We start from the raw sequence: 16605 nt of genomic DNA on the forward strand, positions 1-16605 counted from the left end.
GCCCCTAACATGATGTATAACATACACTGTGGCCCCTAACATGATGTATAATGTACACTGTGGCCCTTGACATGATGTATAACATACACTGTGGCCCCTGGCATGATGTATAACGTACACTGTGGCCCCTGGCATGATGTATAACGTACACTGTGGCCCCTGACCTGATGTATAACGTACACTGTGGCCCCTGACATGATGTATAACGTACACTGTGGCCCCTGACATGATGTATAACGTACACTGTGGCCCCTGACATGATGTATAACGTACACTGTGGCCCCTGACATGATGTATAACGTACACTGTGGCCCCTGACATGATGTATAACGTACACTGTGGCCCCTGGCATGATGTATAACGTACACTGTGGCCCCTGGCATGATGTATAACGTACACTGTGGCCCCTGGCATGATGTATAACGTACACTGTGGCCCCTGGCATGATGTATAACGTACACTGTGGCCCCTGACATGATGTATAACGTACACTGTGGCCCCTGACATGATGTATAACGTACACTGTGGCCCCTGGCATGATGTATAACGTACACTGTGGCCCCTGGCATGATGTATAACGTACACTGTGGCCCCTGGCATGATGTATAACGTACACTGTGGCCCCTGGCATGATGTATAACATACACTGTGGCCCCTGGCATGATGTATAACATACACTGTGGCCCCTGGCATGATGTATAACATACACTGTGGCCCCTGGCATGATGTATAACATACACTGTGGCCCCTGACATGATGTATAATGTACACTGTGGCCCCTGACATGATGTATAACATACACTGTGGCCCATGACATGATGTATAACATACACTGTGGCCCCTGGCATGATGTATAACGTACACTGTGGCCCCTGACATGATGTATAACGTACACTGTGGCCCCTGACATGATGTATAATGTACACTGTGGCCCCTGACATGATGTATAACGTACACTGTGGCCCCTGGCATGATGTATAGCGTACACTGTGGCCCCTGGCATGATGTATAACGTACACTGTGGCCCCTGGCATGATGTATAACATACACTGCGCCCCTTAGGCCGGAGTCACACTAGCGATAAAATCGGACGAATGCAATGCGATAAAAAATCGCATAGCATTCGTCCCAATGTTATTCTATGTTGCTGCTCCCATCATGCGTTTTTTTATCGGATCCGATCCTCGGACCGAGACAATAGCAGCATGCTGCGATTGTCACCGATTTTCGGATCGGATTCGACAATGCAAGTCTATGGATGCGATTAAAAATCGGATTACAAACGGACCACACGTGTGAATTGCGATTAAGTCGCAAGACTTCTCCAGGTCAACAGGAAAGAGCATCAGGCATTGGCATTGGATGACAATTTGATGCTTAGATGCGAATAAAATCGGTTCATCGCCGGAAAATGGGATGACAGACGGATCCCTGGACAAGAATTCTTTGTGCGATTTCGTACCGTTAAAATGGGACCGATTTTTTATTCGTTGTGTGTGACTCCAGCCTTACCCTAAAATACATTGTAATACACACTGTGCTTCCTGCAATTATTTTCTGAAAATTAAGAAAAATCCCAACCACATATTGATATATGGAAAAAATACATTAGACTAATTGGGGCTTGTGCACACGCAGCAGATTTGATGCGTTCTTGCCATGCAGATTTGCAAAACCTGAAGCAATCCTGATGCCAGCAAAGTGAATGAGAAATGTGACGTGTCATGCACACGTTGAGTAATTGTGTCTTGCAGATTTGGTGCAGAAAATCATCTGCTGCGTGTCAATTCTCTGTGCGTTTCTGCTTGTTTTTCACAAAGAGATGCAGACATTTCTGTATTCATTTACTGAGAACGTGTGCACATAGCGCAAGATAGTGTTTTTTTCTCCCGCTCTTGATTCCTTATGCCATAAAATATACGTATACCTTTAGTTAAGGCGGCGATCTGACCATCACGACGATGGAAACTAGGTCAGAAACACTCACAGAAATGTCCTCTTATCTTGTAGCTCTGTGGCTTCTCCTCTTTCCTTCGTCTCCTGTCTGTCTGTAGTGGACGGTGAACCCTTTGCTGGCTCAGTGCACACCACGTCTTTAAAACTGCGGCTATTTTTTCCAGCAGGAAACTCTGGCCGTTTTGTTCCTGGAGCGTCTTTGGTGTTTTATTTCAGTTGTCTCTTGAACGTTTTTCAGACTCTTTTTCCAGCCATCATTTTTTTTATAAGGTTTTCCCGTAGTTTTTGAGCAGTTTTTTTTTTTTTACCGTCATTTCCTAGGCATTTATTTTCATTCCATTGCACAATGAAGAAACAGCTAGATATAATGTGGGGAAGTTGCACATGTCATGGCAGAGGGGGAATGTTGCCCCAATATCTACAGTACTGATTGACATGCTGCAGATCCTAAACCCGCTGCACCTGGCAGTCTAAGCTGTGGATGGATTTCACAGCATCTGTGTGAGATTTCTGCGAATCTCATGCACTTGAATAGGCATCGGAATTTCTGCAAGCGAATATGCAACAGAAAATCCGTATTGTTTCTGCTCCATGAGGTCATAGCCTTAGGCTATGTGCACACGCTGCGGTTTTTGCTGCGGTTCCGCTGCGGTTTTGGCCGCTGCAGATCTGCAGCAGTTCTGCAGACAGTGTACAGTAGCATGTAAATCTATGTGATTTACAATCTGCTGTGCACATGCTGCGTATTTTTAACTGCGGAAAAGATGCGGTTTTGAATCCGCAGAAAGAAATGACATGTCACTTCTTTTCTGCAGATTCCGATTCGGTTTACCATCTCCTCCATTGTAGAGGTGATAAACCACAGGGGAAAACCGCAGGCCAATCTGCAGGTCATTTTACCTGCGGTTCTACCTGCGGTTCTGCAGATGAAAATCCGCAGACCAATCCACAGCTTGTGCACATAGCCTTAATGTTCCCAAGACTTGCATGTATTACTGTAATGGCTTGTGCAGACAACCGTATAAATTCTGTGGTTTTGATGGATAGCACTCATGATTTTTTACTCCTATTGAGTGGTCTTAGGAAAAAAATTACAGCATGCCCGATTTGACTCCAGGATCAGGTGGCACTCGCCAATTCATGTCATGGTAACATAGTTATTAAGGTTGAAGGAAGACTTTAAGTCCATCTAGCTCAACCCATATCCTATCCTAACTTGCCCTAACATGTTGATCCAGAGGAAGGCAAAAAAAACCCATGTGGCAAACAGCTTCACATTGGGGAAAAAAATTCCTTCCCGACTCCACATACGGCAATCAGACTAGTTCCCTGGATCAGCGCAATATCAAGGAAACTAGTGTATATACCCTGTAATATTATACTTTTCAAGAAAGGCATCCAGTCCCTTATTAAATTTTAGTAGGGAATCACTCATTACAACATCATATGGCAGAAAGTTCCATAGTCAATTTTAGTGATTTTTAGACGCCGCTGTACTTCCTGCTGGGCTAAGCAGGTGACATTTAATGGAGAATTTTCATCCCTGATCATGTTATCCGTCATGGGATTTTCTTGTGTAAATGCTGTTGAAAAAAGTCATTTAGCATATTGGCTTTTTCCTCATCCTCATCCACCATTTCACCCAGACTACTTTTAAGGGGACCAACACTATCATTTTTTAGCTTCTTACTATTTATGTAGTTAAAGAATATTTTGGGATTATTTTTACTTTCTCTGGCAATGAGTCTCGCTGTCTCAATCTTTGCTGTCTTGATTTGCTTTTTACAGAATTTATTTAATTTTCTGTATTTATTTAATGCCTCATCACTACCTACTTGCTTTAATTTTCTAAATGCTTTATTTTTATCTCTTATTGCACCCCTTACAGCTCTATTTAGCCATAGTGGTTTCCTCCTATTTCTAGCATGTTTATTCCCATACGGCATATATTGTGCACAGGTCCTATTCAGGATGCTAATAAACGTCTCCCATTTTCTTTGTGTATTTTTATGTCTCAGGATATCGTCCCAGTTAATTGCACCAAGATCATCTCTCATCCGTTGGAAATTTGCTTTCCTGAAGTTTAGTGTCCTTGTAACCCCTCTACTACACATCTTATTAAAGGATACATGAAAACTTATTAATTTGTGATCACTATTACCCAAGTGACCCCCAACCCTTTTTCGTCTTTTTGTCTATGGAAAAAATCGCACTGTAAACAGATGACTTCCAGTTGCGGTCCGATTTTCATGGACTGAAACAATGGAGGAGGTGGAGAAACTTTTATTGTTTTCTCTCCAGCGACAAAATCTGATCCCATTCTGATCACACTGTGATTAGCATAATCGCAACAATTATCTTGGATGAAGAAACAAATGGTCGTCTGCACCTAATAGCCAAAGCGTTACGTCTTCCTCCACTCATGCTGTTTCCATTAGAGGTCTGTCTACACGGGGCGACAGACGATCATTTTTACATCCGCTCAGAAGCTGTTATCACGGCAATATCTTTATCTTTGAGTGATGTTCACTCACTACACAAGTTTATTCTGGACTATGAGTCGGGACATTTTCTTGTTGTAACTCTTGTTCAGGTGTGAAAACCCCTTTAGGGTCTATTACAGTAATTTTACTGCCACTCCTAGATGTCCAAGAGTCACAGGCGAGCCATGGCGCTATCGTTGCTGCAGTGGAAACCAGCGAAGCAAACTTGTGCTCCCAGAATTACCGCTACGCACATACATTTGTTGCTAATGCCATTTTCCTGACTTGACAGCATGTAGGAGACTTGCTGCACCGCTTGCCGATTAGGTAACCTACCGCTACCAATTTCAGGAAGCGACTTTTTAACTGTTTCCTGTGTGGCTCGCTTTTAGCTGCGCTGTGGCTTATGTGGCTCACTTTTGGCTGCGCTGTGGCTTGTGTGGCTCACATTTAGCTGCGCTGTGGCTTGTGTGGCTCACATTTAGCTGCGCTGTGGCTTGTGTGGCACACTTTTAGCTGCGCCGTGGCTTGTGTGGCTCACATTTAGCTGCGCCGTGGCTTGTGTGGCTCACATTTAGCTGCGCTGTGGCTTTATGTGGCTCACATTTAGCTGCGCTGTGGCTTGTGTGGCACACTTTTAGCTGTGCCGTGGCTTGTGTGGCTCACATTTAGCTGTGCCGTGGCTTGTGTGGCTCACATTTAGCTGTGCCGTGGCTTGTGTGGCTCACATTTAGCTGCGCCGTGGCTTGTGTGGCTCACATTTAGCTGTGCTGTGGCTTGTGTGGCTCACATTTAGCTGCGCTGTGGCTTGTGTGGCACACTTTTAGCTGCGCCGTGGCTTGTGTGGCTCACATTTAGCTGTGCCGTGGCTTGTGTGGCTCACATTTAGCTGTGCCGTGGCTTGTGTGGCTCACATTTAGCTGCGCTGTGGCTTGTGTGGCTCACTTTTAGCTGCACTGTGGCTTGTGTGGCACACTTTTAGCTGCACCGTGGCTTGTGTGGCTCACATTTAGCTGCGCCGTGGCTTGTGTGGCTCACATTTAGCTGCGCTGTGGCTTGTGTGGCTCACATTTAGCTGCGCTGTGGCTTGTGTGGCACACTTTTAGCTGCGCCGTGGCTTGTGTGGCTCACATTTAGCTGTGCCGTGGCTTGTGTGGCTCACATTTAGCTGCGCTGTGGCTTGTGTGGCTCACATTTAGCTGCGCTGTGGCTTGTGTGGCTCACTTTTAGCTGCACTGTGGCTTGTGTGGCTCACATTTAGCTGCGCCGTGGCTTGTGTGGCTCACATTTAGCTGCGCTGTGGCTTGTGTGGCTCACTTTTAGCTGCACCGTGGCCTGTGTGGCTCACATTTAGCTGCGCCGTGGCTTGTGTGGCTCACATTTAGCTGCTCTGTGGCTTGTGTGGCACACTTAGCTGCAGGGCTGTGGAGTCGGTAAGCCAAACCTGCGACTCCGACTCCTCAATTTCCCTTACACCGACTCCACGACTCCGACTCCCACACATATTGCTTATATTTAAGTGAAAAATTTATTGTAGTACAATGTGAACATCAGACATTTAATCATTTTTATGATCCAATAATCAAGATATTTAGGTAGAACACAATATATATTTATTGGAATACAACTTTAGAACACAAAAAACTGTAATAAATTGTAAATATGTAATACACTATGTAATATCGATTACATATATACAGTACAGACCAAAAGTTTGGATACACCTTCTCATTCAAAGAGTTTTCTTTATTTTCATGACTATGAAAAGTGTAGATTCATTCTGAAGGCATCAAAACTATGAATTAGCACATGTGGAATTATATAATTAACAAAAAAGTGTGAAACAACTGAAAATATGTCTTATATTCTCGGTTCTTCAAAAAGCCACCTTTTGCTTTGATTACTGCTTTGCACACTCTTGGCATTCTCTTGATGAGCTTCAAGAGGTAATCGCCGGAAATGGTCTTCTAACAGTCTTGAAGGAGTTCCCAGAGATGCTTAGCACTTGTTGGCCCTTTTGCCTTCACTCTGCAGTCCAGCTCACCACAAACCATCTCGATTGGGTTCAGGTCTGGTGACTGTGGAGGCCAGGTCATCTGGCGTAGCACCCCATCACTCTCCTTCTTGGTCAAATAGCCCTTACACAGCCTGGAGGTGTGTTTGGGGTAATTGTCCTGTTGAAAAATAAATGATGGTCCAACTAAACGCAAACCGGATGGAATAGCATGCCGCTGCAAGATGCTGTGGTAGCCATGCTGGTTCAGTATGCCTTAAATTTTGAATAAATCCCCAACAGTGTCACCAGCAAAGCACCCCCACACCATCACACCTCCTCCTCCATGCTTCACGGTGGGAACCAGGCATGTAGAGTCCATCCGTTCACCTTTTCTGCATCGCACAAAGACACGGTGGTTGGAACCAAAGATCTCAAATTTGGACTCATCAGACCAAAGCACAGATTTCCACTGGTCTAATGTCCATTCCTTGTGTTCTTTAGCCCAATCAAGTCTCTTCTGCTTGTTGCCTGTCCTTAGCAGTGGTTTCCTAGCAGCTATTATACCATGAAGACCTGCTGCACAAAGTCTCCTGTTAACAGTTGTTGTAGAGCTGTGTCTGCTGCTAGAACTCTGTGCATTGACCTGGTCTCTAATCTGAGCTGCTGTTAACCTGTGATTTCTGAGGCTGGTGACTCGGATGAACTTATCCTCCGCAGCAGAGATGACTCTTGGTCCTTTCCTTGGGCGGTCCTCATGTGAGCCGGTTTCTTTGTAGCGCTTGATGGTTTTTGCCACTGCACTTGGGGAAACTTTCAAAGTTTTCCCAATTTTTGGGACTGACTGACCTTCATTTCTTAAAGTAATGATGGCCACTAGTTTTTCTTTACTTAGCTGCTTTTTTCTTGCCATAATACAAATTCTAACTGTCTATTCAGTAGGACTATCAGCTTTGTATCCACCAGACTTCTGCACAACACAACTGATGGTCCCAACCCCATTTATAGGGCAAGAAATCCCACTTATTAAACCTGGCAGGGCACACCTGTGAAGTGAAAATCATTTCCGGTGACTACCTCTTGAAGCTCATCAAGAGAATGCCAAGAGTGTGCAAAGCAGTAATCAAAGCAAAAGGTGGCTACTTTGAAGAACCTAGAATATAAGACATACAGTATTTTCAGTTGTTTCACACTTTTTTGTTAATTATATAATTCCACATGTGTTAATTCATAGTTTTGATGACTTCAGAGTGAATCTGCAATTTTCATAGTAATGAAAATAAAGAAAACTCTTTGAATGAGGTGTGTCCAAACTTTTGGTCTGTACTGTGTGTGTGTGTATATATATATATATATATATATATATATATATATATATATATATATATATATATATTTTGTATGTGTGTGTGTATATATATATATATATATATATATATATATATATAAAAAAATATAACACTATGACTTATCTCGGCTAAGACAAAGCCTAGATCCTCAGGCTTCATTCACACCGTGGGCGTAGCCAAGATCAAACCTGGGGGGGCAGAACCTCATACTGCACACCTCAGCTGCTGCAGAACCTCATACTGCACACCCCTGCACTTGAAAATAAAGCTTGCACCTGTCCTGGGCGTCCTTTTCAAGGGCAGCTATGAGGTGTACCTGACTGGTGCTAAAAAAAAATGGGAGTTTTAGTCTGTGTGCTATCCGGCTTTCATTCTTTTTGGTACAGATATGATATGGATAGACAGATATGGATAAATGGATATATAGATAGAGCAGATTTCTAATCTGTTTTTGCTATTGAAAACATTAGCTATGAGCTCAAAAACCTTTCAGGTGATGCGGTATTTTAAAAAGCTGATCTGCTTTTGCAGCTGAAAAACGTATCCTCAAAAAATGCAGGAAAAACGCTGTGTGTGAATGTAGCCTTAGATCAGGAATATAACAGCCATTTATAGGACATTTCATAATTTTCCCAAATTCCTATGAAAAAATATTCAGCACATTCTGTATTGAACTATTGTACCCAATTTATTATATATTTTAGGAGTCGGTCCATTTTATACCGACTCCGACTCCACCAAAATGAGCACCGACTCCGACTCCACCACTCCGACTCCACAGCCCTGCTTAGCTGCACTGTGGCTTGTGTGGCACACTTTTAGCTGCACTGTGGCTTGCCATATGCGGCTCTCACTGCTTTGGATGCATGTGACGGAGCAAATATTGATTTGTTTAGGTGAGACTGAAGTCAGCTTTGTCCTCCTGGCGTGTTTCATTTTACAGCTCTGAGAGTCTGCCTGCCAATATGTTGCTCTAATCGAAGAAGCGGCAGGACCTGCAACCTCTGGTTATGTACAAAGTGCAGAATAGCCACGTCACATATAGAGCATTTAGCAGGTTTTCTGCACATTTTGCATAGCAAATCTGGTTAAAAAATGTACCTTTCCACAGTGAGTTTTTGGTGCATTTTTCAACGCTGTGTATTTTCGCTACACAAAACGTGCAGCGTCTTACAGTTCCAGCAGAGTGGATGGGATTTCTAGGAACCTCATGCCCACTGCAGTGTGTGTTTGAAATCCGCAACATGTCAATTTCTCTTGCAGGTTTGCTGAGTTTTATATGCAGATTTTTTTTTCCTATAGACTTGCATTAAATGCAGAAAAGAAACACATGTGCATATTTAGTACATTTTTGCTGCAGAAACGCGCTAAAAATGCATGCAAACCGCACATGACTGTATGAAAAGGTTTTGTCAAAGTAAAATATCAGGAAGTATCAAAAACAAAGTAGCTTTATGCAAAACGACACACCAATAAGAGACCAAAAACATGGTAAAAAGCTCATGTAAAAATCTTGCACATAAAGTAGCTATAAAAAAAATGCAAGGAGCCAAACGTATCTAATAGGTTCAGAAATGTTGCAGAAAATCGGCAACATAAAAAAAAAAAAATCACCAAATACTCATCATGTGGATTTTGCTCAATCTGATTGTGGCATTTGTTAATGTGGCTTCTCAAAGAAATGGACCAGTTAGCAACTGCCTGCCTGCTAGTTTTTTGGCTTATAGTAAAAAAAAAATAATTTAGTCATGGATAAGTAGCTTTAAAGAGTTTACCCTATCCTGGACAACACCATCTAAACTGTGTATTGTAAAATAAAAAAACAAAACATTCTCTCAGACTGTCTGATTGGTGCCGGCCCCTGATGTCAGCACTGTGGTACCTGGCACGTGAGGTCCTCTCTCACGGAATACCAAAAGGCTGCAGTTGCCTCGTGACCACAACAATGATGGGCTATGCCAGATCAGACCCGATGGCGTTACTGGCCAGTATTGGCATGAATGATTAGTTGGCGGACCAGGAGTCACTCATGGTTGATCATGTCATTGCTTCTGGTCCAGCAGAGCACATCGGTGTGGCAGGGTCGGAGTTGAGTGCAGGGGTGAGTCCAGCTTCTTTGCTTGTTTTACCACTTAAGGTCTGCGTCACGCTAGCGAGAAATACGGATGAGTGCTGTGCGAGAAAAAATCACATAGCACTCGGACCAATGTTAATCTATTAGGCAGCGATTTTTTTCTCGGCCGTATTATACAGGCTGAGAAAATCACAGCATGCTGCCATTGTCAGCGTATTACGCCCATAATATGCCAATGCAAGTCCATTGGGGGTGAGAAAACTATGGATTACACACGGACCAGACGTGTGACTTGCGAGAAATACGCACCACTGTCCTTTAACAAAAGCCGGCAATTCATTTTGTGATACAGTAAAATCACACTGTTTAATAGAGAATAGATATATACACATAGAATATATATATATATATATATATATATATATATATATTGCATAGAGTTCTACATAGAATAATAGCCGGCTTCTGTAAAATCATTATAAAACCCAACATGAAATGACACATGGTTTACATACCATGCCAGAAAAGGTGTATCTTATAAACTAAATGAAATGAGATGATTTACTTTATGTAAGCCATGTGTAATTTCATGTCGGGTTTTGTATTGATTTTACAGAAGCCGGCAATTGATTTAGCGGCTATTCTACTATGTAGAACTCCATGAAATATATATATTGACATGTACTGTATGTATGTACAGTATATGTGTGTGTGTGTGTATGTATGTATGTATATATATATATATATATATATATATATATACTAGCTGAAGAGCCCGGCGTTGCCTGGGCATAGTAACCAACTGTGGTTAGTTATAACAAATTCTAATGATTTTATTGCACATAAAAACATTTCACATCATATATTCAACACTACAGATTTGCAACACAAATTAACTAAACGATTACCCAAGTATTGATAGTATTTTATTTTCAACTCATTCAAGAGCCTTTTGATAAACAACATTTTTGTTTTTTCCTTTCGGTGCAAAGATGAACAGCTTTTTGGAAGTTCCAACTCTTGAACAGACCACATAAAGTTGACCATGAGAAAAGCATGGAGATTGCAAATCGATCCCTACTACTTTCAAGGACTGAGCATTGTTAATGGACATTGCAAACAGCAGTTGAACTGGAAACTGGAGGCGTTTAAAATAAAAAAACAAATCAGATGCAATGAGTGGAATTCTTGGAATGAAAATGTCCTCTCCTTTGGCACATCCTGTTTCTTTGCTGTGTATCTAACCCTATCCTGTGTGATACTGACTGCTGAGCAGTGTATCTAATGCTATCCTGTGTGATACCGTCTGCTGAGCCGCGTATCTAACCCTATCCTGTGTGATACTGACTGCTGAGCCGTGTACCTAATCCTATCATGTGTGTTACTGACTGCTCAGCTGTGTATCTAATCCTATCCTGTGTGATGCTGACTGCTGAGCCATGCATCTAATCCTATCCTGTGTGATACTGACTGCTGAGCCATGTATCTAATCCTCTCCTGTGTGATACTGACTGCTGAGCTGTGTATCTAATCCTATCCTGTGTGATACTGACTGCTGAGCCGTGTATCTAATCCTATCCTGTGTGATACTGGGTTTCCCCCTGCAGTCTGTGTCAGAGGGTGGTCTGTGTCGGCACAGTAATAAATTGTGTTATTTCCAGCTTTACAGAAGGACGATAACACCATAGAAATGATAAGAATAATAGGCAAAATTGGAACGCGCGGGGTTAAAATTTCGCCTCACAACATAGCCTATGACGCTCTTGGGGTCCACACGTGTGACTGTGCAAAATTATGTGGCTGTAGCTGCGACGGTGCAGATGTCAATCCCAGACATACACACATACTTACATACAAACATACACACACACACACACACACACACACACATTGAGCTTCATATATTAGATATATATACTGTATGTGTGTGTGTATATATATATATATATATATATATATATATATATATCTAATGTATTCTCTGTGTCTATATCTATTCTTTCATTTGTGTTTTAACCTGTCATTGGCATCCATTATATGTCCATTTTGCAAGCTGGCGAGAAAATCTTGGCATACGGATGCTTACATGCACAAAAATCGCATCCTTGTATTGCCAACGGATGACATACTGATCATTGTTCAGGGAACATTTCTGCGTATTACGTCCGTAAAAAATGGACCGTATTTTTATACATTTTGCCTGACTCCAGCCTAAAACTCCCACTGGCAAAATTATTTTTTGAGCGAAGAACCCCTTTTGGTAGCCATGTACAGCTAGGTGAATATGGAACTGCTACCTCCAGCAGTGCCATAGTCAATTAGTGGAGTAGTGGTGTGCATGCTCAACCTCTGCTTTTCTCTGGTGGGGCTCTTAAGAGCCTTGTTCTTAGGATTAGTGGCTCCCAGCGCTCAGTCCCAGTAATTAGAAAGTAACCCCCATTCCATGAATAGGGGATAATATACAATTTTTGGAAACCTCTGCTCTCCCTTGGTGGTTCAAAAGTGGGTCTTGTTGGTAGACTTAGCCAGAGTAGAAAGGTGTGACCTCCGCAGGCCTTGTCACTAGAGATGGCAGAATCAATTTTCCTAGACTCTGCTCCATTAGCCAGGTCATTAATCTGTGACTAGCGAATCTCCTTATCTGCTGACATTCCTGGATCTTCATTTGATTAGCCGGCCTGGCGACATGTCGTGTGTGCATCACACTGTAGAAAGGTAATAGCAGACCGGCTAATCGAAAGAAGAGCTGGGAATGCCTGGAGGTATGGAGACTCACCGGCCTCCCATCAGTCATAGATTACTGACCTCTCTTCTATAATAGTAGTGATCTAGACTCCACATTTGTGACTTTTTTGTGTGGTGCGCATGTCTAATAAAATTACCTTAATTTTTGTAAAATAATTTTTAGAAACACTCTTCATTGATATTTTATTTATTATTTATGTCACTGAGAATAAATGTCTACTTTTCTGAAATAGAGAGTAAATGAAATTCTATGCATGGCCGTACTCTCTATCTTCCCCTGGTATTTTTATGCAGTGCACAAATAGAAATCAGCTTGCTGTGACTACAGGATCCGCCGTCGCCTTTCCCTGCGGCCATGGAAGAGTTAGATTACAGCGCTCGTGGCACGATGAAACCTGAGCAGCGACTAATTATGACTTATAAATGGCTTATACATAATTTATGGGTGTTGTTCAAACATAGCGATTTTGTCAAGTAAACAAGACGGTAATGAATTGCACACTCTGCCCTGCCAGGATCGTTATGTAATGTGATGAAAAGCTATCCTCCTTGTCCAGGTCCCAAGGCGACATATAGGTCGGCAGACAGCTAATAGACGGCTTGTTCTGAGGATTAGCTCTAAGACCCAGAGAAAGCGAAGGACGGCAGTCATTGTCCATGTCGGACACAAGTCACTTGTGCTGTGGACACGTAGGGGCGTCAGATTGGAGGGCTCATATTTTTTTTACTTTATATACACCGGAAGGTCACTAATTGCTGTAGGTATTGATGAGTACAAACAGTTATTTATGCTGCCTGATAAGTGCATTCATATTTTTTATTTTGCTTGGGGGGGTGGAGGAGGTTTATCGTTCAGTGCAAATATTTTCTACATTCCTGTCTCCAGTAGTGAAACCTTTTTTTATCTTTAGTAATTTTATTTTTAGAATTATCTCAACAGAGCAATATGTTCATCCAGATGTAGTTGTGATATTTTTTCTTTATATTTTTTACCATCCTGTCTTGCAAACGTCTCTCTTCCACCATGGCTCCTATCTGATTACACAGGGGTGGGTAATTAATTTTCTCCATGGGTCACATGAGAGACCATGACTATTGTGGAGGCCAAACCAATAGGCTGAAATAAATTCTACTCAATATTAATATTAACTTACTAACTATAATTATTTTATATTAACATTTATTGTATTACTTAATACTAGCTTGGCCCATGCGAGATTTTCGCACATTGGTCGTCGGGGGTGCAGGCAATTTCAGAAAAAAGAAAGCTGGTCAAATATAAATGTATTTCGTAAGCTGATGAACACAGACAGGTATTTATATATGTAGCTTGGTAACACAATAAATTGGTTTGATAAGTAGAGGCCAAAAAATGTCTTCCGGTTGAGGTGCCACCTGCAGGTCATTGTGTCTTTCTGCAGGTTATGAAAATGAATGTTTAAACTGTATTTAGTGATAAAATCGTGATTATGTAGTTAGTTTACCTTTCAAATGGTGTATCATTTGTGTGCGTGGGGTGAAGTAATCAGTGAAAAAGCAGTGCCCGTTTATGAATGTGTTTGCATGTGTGACTCACCATTTGTGTGTGTGGAGCGAAGTAATCACCGAAAAAGCAGTGCATGTTTACAAATATGTTTGCATATGTGACTCACCTGCAGTGAAGTGTGCAATCCTCCATTGTGCCTGAAATAGGCTGGGCAAGCACTTGGGTAAGCTGGAGAGACCCCAAGGCAAATTTTTAGATTTGTTTGTGATGTCTGTAAGCAGCTTTGTGGTAGTGTGCTTTGGGGTAGTGTACTGCCACCTGCAGGTCATTTGACCTTTCAATTGGTGTATCATTTGTTTGTGTGGGTGGAGTATGAACGGAGAAAGTGTGCAATTCAATAGGCAGTGCATGTTTACAAATGTGTTTGCATATGTGCCTCACCTGCAGTGAAGTGTGCAATCCTCCAATTTGGCTGAAATAGGACGGACGGACGTGTCAGAATAGAGAAAGATAGGTTTGCATAGTTTAGACAGGTGTCAGTTACTACAGTGGGGAAACAGCTAGGAAAGTGTAGTGGACGTGCAGTACCTTGGGTTGACCGTTAGATGGCAGGGAGGAGTGTGAGCAAAGGACTTGTCATCAGCTTAGGGCTTTAGAAACCGTGGGTCATGGGGGGCGGAGTTACAGTGACAGGGGACCGGGAGAGATATAAATACTGAGGGAGGGTTTCAGAAAGTTCCAGTCCCCAGGGGGAGCTCCAGTGACAGGAGGACTATGACAGTTCGTGCGCTGTGAGGAAAACCGTACCAGGGGGACTGAGGAGAGAGAACGTCAGGGGGGTGGTCCTGACAGGAAGAACCGCAGAAGAGACGAGACGCCGGGTGTGGGACACCGTGTTGGACACGACGACTGATCAGTGGAAGTGCTGTTGGTTTATGGGCCTAAGGCGGCCACAGTGACAGACCTGTCAGGAGCGTCGACGAGTGCAGAAGGGACGGTGTGTGCATACACGTCCCCAGTATAGAGTACGTTGTGTGAGAAGCTGCCCTGGAAACGGAGGGCCGTGAGGTACAGAAAGTGCGGTGTGCTCTGACGCCGTGAGACGGACGGCGGGCGAAATAAACTTGGACCTGTTGCACCCAGAATCTGCCTCCATCTTGTCTCTGTTTTATCTCTGCGCGGTAAGGAGTGGGACCACCCCCCAGCTCGCCCCACCGACCCTACATTTGGCGTAGTCGACAGGATTGCCGCCGCTAATACGCTATCTTCTGCGGCAGGCCTCCGTCTGAAGGACTGAGAAAAACTTGGACTGCTCTATTTTGGATTATAAACATCTGTGGACTACCAATTACTGATCTGTGGATTACAAATTGGGACGCTGTGGCGGATCTGCGTTGCTTGTAGAGGATCCAAGGCAGCAGCTGATTCTGCCCAAGATGGCGGTATTACTCCAACGCAGGAGAGAGGTCCGGGTGTTTGCCATTATTCCGGATGGACTGGGGCCCCCTCCAACGTACCCCTGGGGGAAACGATATGTGCCAGGAGGCCTCAGGCGCCTGGAGTGGCGATGGCGTCGGGAGATCGAGTCCCGCTGGGACTCATGGACAGTCTTCCAGATCTCAGGCGGAGAAAAAGAGCGGTTGCGGACCCTACAGGAGCGGCCGCCAAAGACATCACCCGGAAACCTCCCCGCGGAGCCCCTGAGCCTGGAGGCCAGCCCCGCCGGACGGCGGGATGAAGAACAGAGACTGCAGGAGAAGCCGCGGGAAGATGTGACGGAGGCCGCAATGTCAGGGAAGGTGAGAGTTCCCCCGGCTCTGCCAGCGGCGCTTCCAGCGGCTCCGCAAGAAGTCCCCGCTACTCAGCCGCAGCATGCGGCCCCCTGTGTATCCGAAAGCCTGGCTGAGGAGGCCCTTACTGTTTACGCTGAGCTGAGCAGGGCCTCCGTTCCCGTTCCTGATTCATCATGCCCGGTGGTGCCACGCCTGGTGTCGCCAGTGCGGAGCCTGTCTACAAAGTCCCCTGCCGGTAGTGACCTCATTCCCGGAATCGGCAGCTACTCCGACTCCGTCTGGAACTCCGAGTGTGGCCTACCCCGCGGCCGCGGCTGTGCCCGGGTTGGAGCCGGCTGCGGCCTATGTGTCAGGCCCTGTGTCCCAATCTGCGAGAAATACGGCTGTCCCTGCCCGCCACCCGGTCCCAGCGGCTGCTGGGCTGCTGACATCATCAGCCGCCTCTGCCCCGTCATCACCCTCGGTTAAGTCCCGCCCACCGGACTCCAGGGCTCGTACAGGACCCCCTCTGTTTGGGTCGCAGAAGTTATAAAGAAGAAGAAGGCCAGGGAGCAGGAGGTCTGGAACCTGCTCCATGAGAGGGGAGAGGCTGGCATGGCGGCTGCACGATCCCTGGGACGGCTCGTATATTAGAGACACTTCTTGTATCCTGGGAGCTCCACGGCTGTGGGGTCCCTTGCTACCAGCCACCAGGAGATGGCTTGGACTGTTGGGAATTCGCTACAC

General features: G+C 44.2%; 1 protein-coding gene and 1 long non-coding RNA gene across 2 annotated transcripts in view; both read left to right on the forward strand.

The window, feature by feature from the left end:
* PLCL1 (phospholipase C like 1 (inactive)) overlaps nt 1–16605 on the forward strand; it is a 458706-nt gene that overhangs the window by 79196 nt on the left and 362905 nt on the right. The window lies entirely within an intron of this gene.
* Nucleotides 478–11027, forward strand: LOC141054278 (uncharacterized). The gene is made up of 2 exons (XR_012221392.1): nt 478–4766; nt 10848–11027. It is a non-coding gene; the product is annotated as an uncharacterized lncRNA (long non-coding RNA).

The sequence above is a fragment of the Dendrobates tinctorius genome, unplaced genomic scaffold (genome assembly GCF_039654945.1).
Source record: "Dendrobates tinctorius isolate UK_male_01 unplaced genomic scaffold, ASM3965494v1 ptg000177l, whole genome shotgun sequence".
NCBI classification, from domain to species: Eukaryota; Metazoa; Chordata; class Amphibia; order Anura; family Dendrobatidae; genus Dendrobates; species Dendrobates tinctorius.